This window comes from Ciconia boyciana, chromosome 6 (assembly GCF_034638445.1).
Source record: "Ciconia boyciana chromosome 6, ASM3463844v1, whole genome shotgun sequence".
In the NCBI taxonomy this organism is placed as follows: domain Eukaryota; kingdom Metazoa; phylum Chordata; class Aves; order Ciconiiformes; family Ciconiidae; genus Ciconia; species Ciconia boyciana.
The window spans coordinates 14,438,316-14,451,970 of record NC_132939.1 but is presented as its reverse complement, the minus strand read 5'-3'; the positions used below and the strand labels follow the sequence as shown (position 1 = coordinate 14,451,970).

At 41.0% G+C, this 13,655-nt stretch overlaps 1 protein-coding gene across 1 annotated transcript in view; it reads left to right on the top strand.

Annotated features, from left to right (window-relative positions):
* RRAS2 (RAS related 2) overlaps positions 1-13,655 on the top strand; it is a 45,440-nt gene that overhangs the window by 17,856 nt on the left and 13,929 nt on the right. The window lies entirely within an intron of this gene.

The following is a 13,655-nucleotide window of genomic DNA, read 5'->3' as shown; positions in this document are numbered from 1 at the left end:
GCTTACTGGCACTTCAGTGCTTACTTATTTTCTGGCACTTCAGTGCTTACTGGGGCTTTAGGATCTCTTCCTTTTCCCTGTAGATAAGCTACCAAGCTAATGTTAGCAAGAGAGTGCTTGTAACCAGTTCTGCAATATGAAATCTTGCTCACATGTCAGGATTAGCAACCGTAAAACCACTTGATAGTTTCTGGTTCCTGGAATTTGAGTCTGTACACATTTCCCCATATGTAAGTTGCGACAACATCGGTCACGTTGTGCTTTTAAAGTCTTCCTTAATTGGGAGGACAAGGCCACTCAAGAACTTGCTTCTGTCAACCTCCCTAGTAAATGTTCCTGTTGTGAATGAATCTGCTTCATGACTGCCATGCTGCTGGGGCGTGCCTGTGTGCAGCCTTGCTTGGTGGAATGAAAGGGAGGGCCAGCCGTGCGTCCTCTGCCAGGAAAGCATCTCCCCCTTGCTTGTCATATGACTCCGATGGTGATACGACTTTGTGCACACTGTAAAAATAATTCGGGTAAAATAGGTCTGCCCAGTTTGATACTCTTGAGCTAAGCATAAGCAAGTATGGATTGGGGGTGAGGTGCACAGAAAATGTTAGGTTGTATGTAGACTTCAGGTGTTAGTCTGCAAATTCACTGGTTTAAAAGTGAATTCACTGATTCTGAGCAACTTTGTGCCACTGTGGTATGGATGTAAGTGTAGCACAGGCATGGGCACAGACCTCAAGGAGAAATAAAACCTAGAGGCTGGAGCTACTGCAGGACAGTATCTTTGGGTTGACTTGTGAGACACTGACACAAAACTGAGAACGGTAATGTCTAAGCTGTCCTAACTATGAGTCTGGCAGTTTGGGGTTTTTTGCTTGTTGTTTTTCCTTCTATTTAGGATAAAATTTTCTCTGTTACCTCTTGTATTTCTTCTAGGAACTTAAGCTGTCTCTAATGTAAAAGTTCCAATACACATGGCTTTGCTTCTGAAAGGTCAGAAATGAAATGCTACGCTTCCTATTGTAAACAATCTTCATGCACTGTACTGCACCTTACCACTTGATGAGGAAACCAGTCTGAATTACAGTGTTGTCAGATGTGAAGGAGTAATAACCTTTGATTTTGAAATCTGCTGCTGCTGGTGGTAGTAAGAGACTATGAAGACATTCTCCAAGGACATTAAAATTTAACTGCTCTGCAAGCACTGACTATGCTGGAAAGAAAAGCATTGTACTCTGCTGGTATCTGTGATGGAAAATACTCAGTATTACTTTTTTCAAAGTGGTTTGCCCAGCTGAACCTTCATTTCAGTTACCAAGTCCATGTTGCAGGTTCCTTGAACTCTGTATATTGGATTTCTACTCTTTTGTTCTTAGAAACCTGGAGTTTTTGAAAATAGTGGTATTAATTTGAACCACTACTTCTGAAGCAGTAGTATCTACATCTGAGACTAGCCTCTGTTTAAAATACTTGTGCCTTTCAACAGGCATCATGCCTCATCATGATTTCAGGTCAGCCTGCGTCACTGAAAGCGGTGTTGGGTATCTCTCTGCTGAGATGGGGTAGGATTTCTCGTGTCTTGCTTCAAGGGTGCAGTAACTTATCACATTACTCTGCAAGTTTGGTTGACAATGACCAAGTCCAATCTTTTTTTCTTCCCCTCTGTCAGAATCGGATCTGTTGAACACCGTGCCCAAGCAGTTGAACAAAACAAAGGGGCTACTTGTGTGCCAGGAAGATCTGAACACACTGTCCCTAGCGCAAAAAGGTTTACGCAGCCTGCTCTACCTAGGAAGAGATTCCCTTCCCTTCTTTTCACTCACAATTAGGCAGGTTAACCTGACACCTTAAGTTAGAGACAAGGCAAAAAAACCTCTTTAGCTTTTTGTTGTTTGGCTCTAAATTCCAAACTAAGGTTATTGAGTACTACTTCTCAATGTGTCTGTGTTTGACATTTCAGCATCATGTTTTTAATCTCTTGAAAAACTTGTCTTCGCAGAGGGGACGTTACGGCTATGGAGCTTATTGCTGGACTCAGGAGTGACTGGCACATAGGTGCTCTGCTCTCCTTTCTGGTCCCTGTGGGAGCCTATGTGCTGGCCCTGCCAGGAGCTGCTGAATCTGAAAGTACAGGTCATGTGGAAAAAAACACTTGTTGACCAGTATGAATTCTCCCCCTATCTGAGGTTTTACTGCTTAGCCACAAACTTCTGAGAAATGGTTTCAGGAGGTAGAAAGCATGTCTTCATCTTAGAATACAGCGTGATGACTGATACGGATGTGCAAAAATACCTGGTGTTGCGGCATGGTAGGTACTCCTGACTCTGAGCTGCTGGGACCACAGCGTGGGGCTTGCACATGTCGAGTCCATCAGCCTGGTTTGGTATGGCTTTCAGCCTGTGTCTGTTGTGATGCGAGGAAAACTTAAGACTCTGCCATGTTGAAAGTGTGTATTTAGCACGTTAACACTGTTGTAGCTTTTTTAGCATGAATTTTTTGTTGATAGCTTAGCACCCACAAGCTGTTCAGATACCCCTTTCTAAGGGGAAGTTGCTTAGTATGTTTTACTTTTAATTGATTTTGCTGTTATTTCATAGGTAGGCAACCAATTCTTTCCTTATAATTGAAAATTTTCATCAAAGATAACTGCTTTGTGTATTTTACTTAGCCGGACGAGGATTTTGCGGGAAGACTAGTAATAATTAGCCTTGCTAATGAAAATAGATGGCTAAATAACACAGTTGTCATTTGAGCATTCTTGGCACTTCTGGTTATGGCACTTTCAAAACTTAAAGATTATAGTAATTGTCTGTAGTCTGCAAAATGAGTCTAGACAGTCTAGTCTAAGTCTAGCCAAAAGGTTGGAGTTGAATAAATACATAATTTGGGCAAATAAAGCTATTAGAACTGTGCTTATCTTCTGACACAATAGTTCTTATTAGATATAAGTGCTATTTTATAGCTTTTCCCTAAATAATTAGCTTCTAATGATCAGTAAATAAATCTTTGAAAAATAAAGTACTCCAGACTTCACTAATGAAGCTGAATGTTTTCATGCTGGATATTGTCCAGGCTGGTGTTCAAAAATTCCACGGTGTTAACGGTGGTAATAGGGGAAAAAAAATTATAGGACAGGAACTAGTGTATTGCTATCTCTGACTACAGTGATCTTGCAGTATAAGTGCGGTGTGTTACTGGCTCTGAAAGTCATCTTAACTTTTAATTACATATGTGCTAATGATTCTGTGTCTCTTTCTTTTCTAACAGAACAAGTGGTATGATGAAAACTTCAAGAAGCTTTCACTCTTTTGGTTCAGTCCCTGTTTGGCACTTATTTTTAAAAATATATATATAAAATATATATTTGAGTTGGGAAAAGGCGTGAGCTTTCCTGAAGTGTCTGGACATTTAAAGGTGGTTGTGGTTGACTAGTATTTGGGTGGGGGATTTCTTAAATTTTTAGTTAGCAATTTGAACTGTCTGGTCTCCTGATCATGCTGCAAACAAGGTCTGGAGCAGGGATGACAAAACCTCCCTCTTCCACTGCCAGGAAGTTGCTAATGTAGTTCAATTGTATTGTGAAATACTATCCTACAAATATTTAATCCTAACTTGAATCATTCTAGAAAACTGTAGGCTCTGTATTTAATGAACTAGCTAACCTGGCTGTATCTGTGTTAAACAAATGTCTTGAGAGGAAGAATGTGAAGAACTTACCTTCCTCAGGCTTTCTACCTGGATCTTTCTGCTGAACTTGTGGGCCAAGTCCCTATCTGCTTCTAAGCTATTGCAAACCTACGCAACTGACAATAGTGCCTGCCATTTTAGAGAACTGAAATGTAATAGTAGGAAAAGGCTTTTACTACCTAAACCAGATCTTTACTTCCTACATTCAGAATAAGAAAGGTATTAACTTCAGAAACTTTTGACCTTGGCTTGCTGTGGAGTCCCAGGACTCAAACATTTTCAGGTACTTAAAACATGAAGTAGGAGTTAACATTACTAAAATGCACTAGAGTTGTTGAAGTGAGGCTTTGTTTGGGCTAGAAAACTTCTTAACGCATTAATGTAATTGTATGTGTCCAAATGTCTATAACCTAGGCTAGACAATCTGAAAAGTCCAATTAACAATATGAACCTATTTTAAAGGTTCTGATTTGACATGAATACCTGCCCACTCCACAAGAGGTTTTTTTACCATAGAATTAACTTTTTCAATCAGCATTTCAGTCCTTCCAGTATGTTCCTCAAGGAGTTGTGAAGTGGCTTCTTTCTTAATACACTGTAAATGCCACAAACATGGGTCTCCTCATAGTCTCTAACCTGAAGTCTGTTGCTGACTGTGTTTTAGTTAGGTTTTAAGTTACTGAAGAGCTATTTTAATTAATTGTAAGTCCTACCCTGTTACTGTACTTACCTTTATAAATCAAAGGTCTTACATTACACCATATATCTTGAGGTGCTCTTACCTTTTCTCATACAGATGAAATCATATTCCAGTAACTTTACTTCTGCCCCCCAGGGGATTTTTTTGAGTAACCTTACTTTCTTTTCACTTACAGCTATATTCCCCATTATCTGGTTATACACATATCCTAAAATCAGATATGCACTTTTTAAAAGATACCATGGGCTTCTTGAGGTAAAAACTGAGTTTGTCCTGAAGAGCTTGTGTGAGCTGCTATGTTGAGAACTGTCTGAACCTGATAAAATTTTATGGATAAAAACATAGTATGTAGCTATTATTTTAAACATTCCTTGAATTGCAAGTGGCCAAGATCAGGAAGACTAAGTACTTGGTGTGTTCATAGGTCTTGCACACACTTACTGTGAAGCAAAAATGAAATTAAATGAAATCAGGACTCATCTGTGCTTGCAGTATAGAGTACATCTTATAGTCAGACATGTTTCAACTTGAGAAATTGCATAGCCGCCTTCAAAGAACTTTAAGTGCTTACTGGCATTAAAAGGCATTAATTCAAGACATTACACAGAAGTCTTAACAGACGGTGAAAGTGTATGTTCTCTGATCTTGAGTAATGAAAACTGTATCACCAGGGAGTATTCAAGAGGCCAAAGTTTAATGCATGTATTGCCTACAACAGGTCTCTGTGTGAGTGTACTTGGTGTGGTTTGATTTTGAGAAATTTGATGAGAATTGTAAATCAGAGGCAAATGTTCACAGGTTGGTGAGCTGCTAATACTGAATTGATGTACAGTGTGGAGAGCTGTAAGCTAGTAACTGAAGGAAGACATAAGCACAGTACAGATTCAGTTTGAGTTTTAAATGGGAAAGCTCTTTTAAAAAAAAGTATCAATCTGCAGTTTTTAAGGAAGATAGTATTTAAAGAGATGTTCATATGCATTTCAAAATATATATTAAAAAACCCCACTCTCATCAATATTCTTGTTATATGCATATAACCAGTACCCACTCTGTCCATAATTCAAGTGTTGAGGCTGCAGTAATGCTTTACAAGAGTTACTCTAACAGTATGTTTAAGTTTGGCAGGATTTTAGCAAAAAGGCATATAATCTTTTTCAATAAAGTAGTTGCAATAGTTTATTCTTTAAACCTCTATGACTTGAACATGCACTCAGAGGCTGCCTGAGTTATGTTTCAAAGACACTTTCTTTTCGCCAAGCGAATCTGCTGTCTCTAGGTGGATTATTAGTTTTTTCACAGAATCTTGTAATTATATGTTGCACAGTTAAAAACTCTCCAGACCTCTACCTGTAAGCTAGAGCTGTTTTGCAAGTCATGCCTTGGGTGCCAGGTTTGAGGGAAAAGAAGGCAGATTCTTTCCTGTGCTGCTGCAGCCCAGGTGGGGTTGGAGAAGGTGAAGCTGCTTTATTATAAGTAGCAACTGGGGGAAGGCCAAAAACTAACAGGCAGTTTTTTAGGAGTGTTGAAAGGTGTAAAGAGCTGATGGGTGTTCCCTTTCAGAGCACAAAAGTCACTTTGATTTCAGTCTTTCATCTTCCTGAGTCTTAGTCCACTGTGTGACCTGCACAATAAGTTGATGCTCCAGAAGCGATGTGGCTCTTAAATCCCTAATGTGAGTCAGTCCTGCTGAACTGTGGATGAAATCTGTGGAATTTCCTAGTGTACGGCTATCTAGAGAAACATCATTGGAAACGTCACTGGAAACATCACTGGAAACATCAGTGTGTTTATGGATACAAAGTTCAAGTGTTCATTTAGGAAATACGAAAACTAAAGGTGCACAGGCAGAATTCAGATATGTGTATTAGTCTTCAGATTGAAGACACTTTACCCTTTATACCCTTTCTCCCCTTGCTCCCCTCATCCGAACTCATGTTTCCCAACACCTGTGAGGGAAGCAAAGTTAGAGTTAGTTTTGTTTTTAGGTACTTTGGGTAGTGACCACAACAAAGCCCATAAAGAAAAGAGCTGTGTTATATTTGGCTATAGGCAATAAATATGCCCATGCACTGAACACAGATTTGTTAATAGTTTTCTTTTTCTGATGTGCTTGTTCAGTGATCACTGTATATGGAAGGGCAAGGAGTGGAGAGGGAGAGAGAGAAGAATATGGGGCCATATAATAGGACTTACTCATGCTTTGTTTAGTGTTTCCAGACCAAGCACAAGCTCTTGACAATCCTTGCATTGCATAAAAAAGTTAAGGGGAAGACTTACCTATACTTAACCAAGTCAGATGTTTATTTTTGTAACCTACCATATCTTATTCAGAATTTAAGATTTGTATCTTTTCTATCTTCCAATTATGGATAATTGGGGGATAATCTAATGGAGGTACTCTGAGGCCGCCATGGGTTATTCAAGAACTTTGCATTCTCCGTTATGATTTTCTTTTTTAATGGACCCATCAAGATTTGATTAAGCATGCACTTAATCATAAATATGAGTGTTATATGTATATGTAATGTTAGTTCTTCAGCATTGAAGAACTGAAATGAAAGAATTTTTCCACTTGTGTGTGAATTTCCAAAGGGTTTAGCTTGTATATGGCTCACAGCATCTTTCTTTCACTATAACCTTCTTCAGTTTAATCGTCTTCTCTCTTTGTGCCTTGGTTCTCACTGTTTGTGAAATTATCAAGTGTTTCACATCACTGGATAATTGCAGTATTGTAGTTACAAATGACATTTGTTTCCCTGGATAGCCATAACAACGCTGGCAGTATACATTAGAACAGCAGGAAGTAGTGTAAATTGAGGGAAGCATCATGGATTGCTTACAAGCACTGACTATCTTTTAATTTATATTTTTCAGAAGAAAGGAACAGGTGCTCTTACTGTTTGTATAATTAAAAGAAAGTGACTCTTAAAGATTTGTATGAATATGGGGTAATTGGAGGAGGATACACCTGGCCTTCTGTAGTATGATCCAGTGTTTTATTTATTATCTCTGCAGCCTGGTCTTTATCAGCATAATTCTAGACCTTTGGTCCCCCACTCTCCCCAATGTTCAACACCAAAATATTTCCCCTCGTTCTACAAAGTGTGACTGTTTATGCCAGCGAAGCATGCTCAATGTTATCTCAAGCACTTCTGTTTAAAATGACGCTGGGTTGCTGTGGGTAGCTCCTGCAGTCTTTCTGAGACTGTTTTGGGCAGTGCCCAAGCCCTGGCACTCTGTCAACCCCAGTAGCATTGATCTCCTGCTCCCCCAACACCAACCAGTTGGACCTGTGTGGAAACATCAGGTCCTAGTGAACCACCTGCTCTTGGGGGGGTATATGTTAAGTATTTAACAAGCTTGTCAAGGCTATCTAATTGGTGGTGTGCTTTTTTTGGTGTGGGTTTTTCTTTTCTGTGACCCAAGTACTGCAAAATACTACATTTGTATGTTTTGCTGTGTCCATTCCTTTATTCTGGAATGCAGTCTGGGTTTAAGTTTGCTTTCAAGAGTTCAGGTTTTTTCCTGCATGTTTTCCTTGTTTTCTAGCCAGCCAACTCAAATATTTCTAAAGAAATTACTTGAGGAGCCTCCTTGTTGTGTGAAAGGAGGTTCTTCAGTTAATCTCTTCAGGTGCTGAGGCCCTAGCAGCTGCTTTGCTTAATTACCAGTTCTGCTGGGCAGGTTAGTTCTGGATCGGGGCCAGTGTAGTGTTTGAGCGAGGTGGTAGGTTACTACCACCTGTCCTCTAGCAACATGGCCGTGGTGACATTGAACCTGTTTGTGCCCCTCTAGGGACAGGGATGGAAATGCAGATTAAAGCTCCTTGAAACGGTCTAGCCTCCTCTGCAGCCTGGAGGAGGGCACAATGTGACACCTGTCATGTTGGTATAGACTTGGCTGCTGTGTCACTCTTCTTAGATGGAAGAGCTGAAGGCAGAGGCTGTAAGATTTCCATGGGTGGCAAAGCAGTGAAGGTTACAAACTGATTTATGCCGTCAGTCATTTAGATCTTAATTCATGGTCTGAGAAAGCTTTTACCATGTAGTCAAGTACCTCAAACAGGCAGGTGTTCACTTATGGTCCTACTAACTGGCCAGGGCACTTCAGTTCTGATCTTAAACCCTGGCACTGACTTTGTCTATGACTTGGAACAATTGTCAGAAATGCTAATTTAAATGCAGAAAGGTATTTAAAAGAGAACTTGCTCAGGTTTCTGTCTTTTTCTGGATTAAGTATTTCTGATCTGATCAATGTGGTGTGTGATAGGGCTGTAGCTGATACTGTTGTTTGTTTTTATGCCCATGGTGTGAAGACATGCTACTACAGATCCTGAATTGGACTTTACATCCGTCGAGTGGGACAGAAGCAGACAAATGTTATTGGTGAAGTACAGGGGAAACAAGGAAGAAGCTAGAAGAGAGATGATAATGTTAGTGGTAGTCAAAGGAGAAACTGCTGGAAGAAATACTCTGTCAAGTAGCACTTGCAGCCTAGGAGATGTCTTGGGATCATGTACTTCAGGTATTTGGAAATGTACTCAAGCCTACAGCTGAAGCTGTGGTGTGTAGCATTCACCAACATGTTTGTTTTAAGTTCTGACTTACAAATTATAGCTGGGGAGGATTTTGGGACTATTTGCAATGCTGAAATTGCAGATGTTATTTAAATCCAGAGCTGGTCTGTAACTTCAGCTGGAGGGTGGAAACCCTTCTATTTCCTTGCCTCCACTGGGCTGAAACCAAAAATTTAAACATGTGGAAAAAATCTAAATAAGCAGCTAGTGACTCTTTGAAACATTAAGCGTATATTTAGTAAATACAAATGGAGATTATAGACAGAACAAGGATGAATATATATTTTGGCATGTACCACTCCTTTAACATACTCATAGTGGTGTGCTTTCACTGTGCCGGGCTGCCTTTCGTTGCATGCCCTTCCAGCTTTCTGTAAAGACAAAAGGAAGCATGTTATGCAACCAGCCTCTGGACTGCAGCTTATAGCAGCTCCCTGTTGACAGCATCTGACTTTCGCCTTAAAACTTAAATGATGGTGCAAAAGAAAGTAAGCCAGTGGCTTTCCAGCTTGTGGACTGTTGATGACCTTACGAAGACTAAATAAGAAAGCTGCCTAAGAGCTGTGAAACTTCACAGGGGTTCTCCATCTTTCCATGTAAGATGTCTTCACTTAGGTAGTTGTTTTTATTAATTTATGGAGCGGGACTCCTGAGCTTGTAAGTGAGTCCAGCTAATGGAGGAATTCCCTTATGTGTATTAAAGGCAGCGTAACCAAGAGGGGAGATGATAAACTGAAAGCAGATCTTTCACACGTTCTCCTTGCCAAAAGACTTCAGTGACTGCAGCAATGATTTTGGAATTACTATTACCTTAAATGGAGAAAGACTGCTAGAGCAGTATTCAGTATAGTAGTGTCATCGTTCCTGAGCACCGCAAGTAGAAACTCCTGCGAAGGTCAGGAGATTGTGTTTGAAATACATTTTAAGATGACAAGTGTGTGTATAGGAAGATTGTGGTGGTGGGTTGCCTGGCTGCAAGTGACATAGGTGGTGTGGGGTTTTTTGTTTTGTGTGTCTTGTGTCTCCCCCCCTGCAAAAGGGCTTGCGTCCTTGGCAGGCTTTCCTGTGTCTGGACTTGATTGCCTCAGCAGTCTTAGAAAGAGGAAACTTAGAAAACTTGTTGCATAATATTTTGGGTAAATTGAATGGTTGATGAGACTACTGGGCTTGGCTTCTCATTTCTCTTGTAGGAGGTGGGTGGAAAGAGCCTTGATTTTGCTAGTGATTAAGGGAGTGGTGTGACATAAGAGCATGTTCAAGTTACGAAATTTCTTCTATTAAGATAGTTTCTTCTAATTATTTCCTGCAGGCAGTGGCCAGCTGCAGTGGAGCCAGCTGAATGAGGCTTAGGTCCTCTGATCTGTCATAGAAACTCAACTGCTCCTAGAAGAGTGGAGCTGACAACCTGGTCTGTAACAGGTCACCCTAGAGAGTGGTCCACTGTGTTTTGTACAGTCTGGCATCTGAGACACATGCTGTAGCTTTCTAGGATTTTGTAGTTCAGCAGGGCAACTGCTTTGAAGTGTTAGGGCTTGCAGATAGAGCCTTCATAAAGGAGACAGCAGTAGGCAGGCCTGGGTGTTCAAACACTGTGGCATCACGCAGCGTTGCTGTGCTAAGCGTATGCGTGCTCCTCTAATTTGTCTGGACTTGGCGTCAGTTTGAAACCAGTAGGCTGGCAGTGGTTTGCATCTGCTGGAATTGCACTCCTGTTAGTCTTTTAAGCAGTTCTGCCACAAACTCCTTGACCTCTACAAAGCTACTTACACTGGTGTATGGTTTGGGGCTTGCTGGGTGTGCAGGCACCTTCCCACCATTGCAGGATGGCATTCAGAAGTCAAGGTACAGCCTCATGGAGTATTTCAGGACATAACTCTGCCATCCCCTAATTCTTTAAACACTGACTGTACAGCAGCAGTAAGGTCCATTTCTGCTCAGATTGATAAACACTGCATCTGCTAGATCTAATTTTTGTAAATCAACCCTGACTGAATGAGGCCTGCAAGCTGCAGTTGATGTGCTCCCTGTGGCAAATAGTCCCAGTGCAATTTGGGAAGACTCCTTCAAAACCAGCAGCTATTTCAGGCACGTTAGTTTTGTCCAGTGCCTGGAGGTAAACCACAATGCTAATTGCCTCGCAAACCTCTCCTGTACTGGCTGTGACAGCAGATTTGGCAGCGCAGCTCCATGGGAGGGAAGAAATTGCTCATAAGAGGCTTGTTAAATGGGGGAGTTCTGGCATCTGCTCATTCTGAATTTGAGATGTGGCTGATGCTGGATCAGGGCAACTTAGTCTTCTTGCCTTTTTTGAGGGAGGAACAGTGTTCCATGTCTCTGTACCTGGTCTGGCACTCTCGCTTTGTGTGTAGTTTCCTTTTTTAAAAAACAAAAAAAGAAAACAATAAGTGTGGAGGGAATCGCAGAAATGCCCCGGAGATTACAAACATGCTGCAGTTCTTGGCCCTTGGACAGATAATAAGGAGAATATGAAGAATCCCTCTGAGATTATTATGGTTTTCTTTTTCTGACCTCTCTGTGAAAAATATTGCCCTTGTTGATATAAACCTTCTGCTTTAGGTGGTCTACTAATACTGATTCATGAGTGAAATTGCTTCCAAATTCTCCCTTTTATTTAAAACTTGGCATACTTTACTGCTTTATAGATGTAAAGGGTCAGACAGTAACTTTGACTTCTGCAGGATAGAGAAGTGAAAGTTGAAGCTGGAGAGGGATAGGGAGTAACTTCAGAGTGTGTGCTTTATCTTCCAAATCAGAACCCTGAATTTCTAGATAACTGATAGCGACACCATGTTTTAGTCACCTAATGTTTTTTTTATAAATACCACTTTCTGTTCCTTAATGAAATATAGGACCTAAATTCCCTTCCTTGTGATCTTCCCTTCTAAAGTCAGATTCTGTAAATGATTTTATTTGCACATTTGTATGTTCACATAAGTGAATTTCTCTTCCACCTTTCAGAGATTGTTAAAGGCCACAGAGGACTTGAGACCTAATTTAGAAATTATGAATAAATTAATTCCTCAAAGTCTGTTCTAATGCCCCTGGATAACACTTTGAATCATGGATACAGGCAAAAGAAAAGACAAGAACAGTTTTGAACGCTGTGGTTTTTCCTCTTTAAATTTTCAGAGAAGCAAGGTAAAGGGACAACTTGTAGTCGGAACAGCATCTTCTGAGGGCTTGTTCTGTGGTGAGATGTTCTGCTGTGTGCAAATAGGCACTCTTCTGCTGGAAAACTTGAAGTTTGTTTGTGTCCTGCATTTAGTATCCCATGCCTGTTGGTTTGTTTGAATTTTTGGGGGTGGGGTGTGGGGTGGTTTTTTCGTTGTTGGGTTTGGTTTGGTTTGGGGGGGGGGGGGGGGAGGTGGAGGGGGGAGATTGCTTAGCTTGGGTGAATGTTCTAAAACAAGGGAGGAACCATTTCTTATCCAGAAATGAGCAACTTGACTTACACAAAACACTGAGAAAGAAGTGAATTATAGCATCTCATGTGTCACAGGTATCTCTGGTGGGACAGGTTGCTAGGATTTTATTCCCCCTCAGAGAGGAACATGGTTGTTCTAACGTTATTGCTATGTAAAGGTGTCTGGCTACACAGTGGTGCCATTGATGCAGAGCAACTGAGACTACTGTGTAGGTGTATCCTGAGAGGACAGATCACTGATGTCTACTTCAAATGCAAAGGAGATGTGCAGAGCTGTTCAGTGTCTCTGTTCTAGGGGTCAGCAGTTTTTCAGTATGGTGCCAGATCTAACTGAATAGATCAACAGCAACCTGTACATACTCTTCCTGTAGCCAACTGCATGATGGTGAGGTGGTGGTATATGAGCATAGGTTATATATAGTATACACAGCTGGTAAAATGTGTTACAACTGGTGATGTGTTCCTCCCAATAAGGCAGCTGCAGCTCAGTTGATGAGCTGTCCTGGGGAGTCCATGTCCATGCTGTTAAACCAGAAACCTAGTGCAGACATGCCCAAGTGTTGGGGGTCAGCTGGGTGCAGTCAGGACTGCAGCCAGCCCTCATGGGCAACTCCAAATTGAAACTAGACAAGAAAAAATACAACCACATTAATAAAACTGTATCTGCAAGAACAGAGTTAATGGTGTTCTGCACTGACAGTGATGTGTCTGGAGAAGGTTAGTGGGCTAGTGCTGTAATTTCAGTTATTTCTTTTTTTTCTTGTTTTCCCTACCATGATATCTGTTAACTTGACTTCGGTAGGTTTAGAGGAACAGAGTGGTATCTTGTTGGTATCTTTGAATCTGTGTGATGGGAAAGACGCTTCAGTGAGAACTATTAATTTTGACATGAATAAGGAGGTGCACCCTACTTTTGGTGATACCTTCTTAATGCAAGAACATACCACTCCCACCCCCCCATCCCCTTTTTTCGCTTTCTAGGAGCCAATACGCTGTTTTAAAGCATTCCTGTTTCCTTACTGGCTTTACAGAACTGAATAAACGTATGCAGGCAGTACTCCTTCACTTACTGTGGCATTCATCTGGGTGCATACATGCCCAGTGTGATTGATTTCTGAACAGTCAGGGTAATACATGTCCCCAGTGCCTGCTGCATTGAGCACAGAGGGGGAGGAATTTGATCAGAGTTCGGATTTGTTATGCCAATGTGCTTTAGTTTTGGATGAAGATAACTTTGCTATGGCTGCATGCAAGCT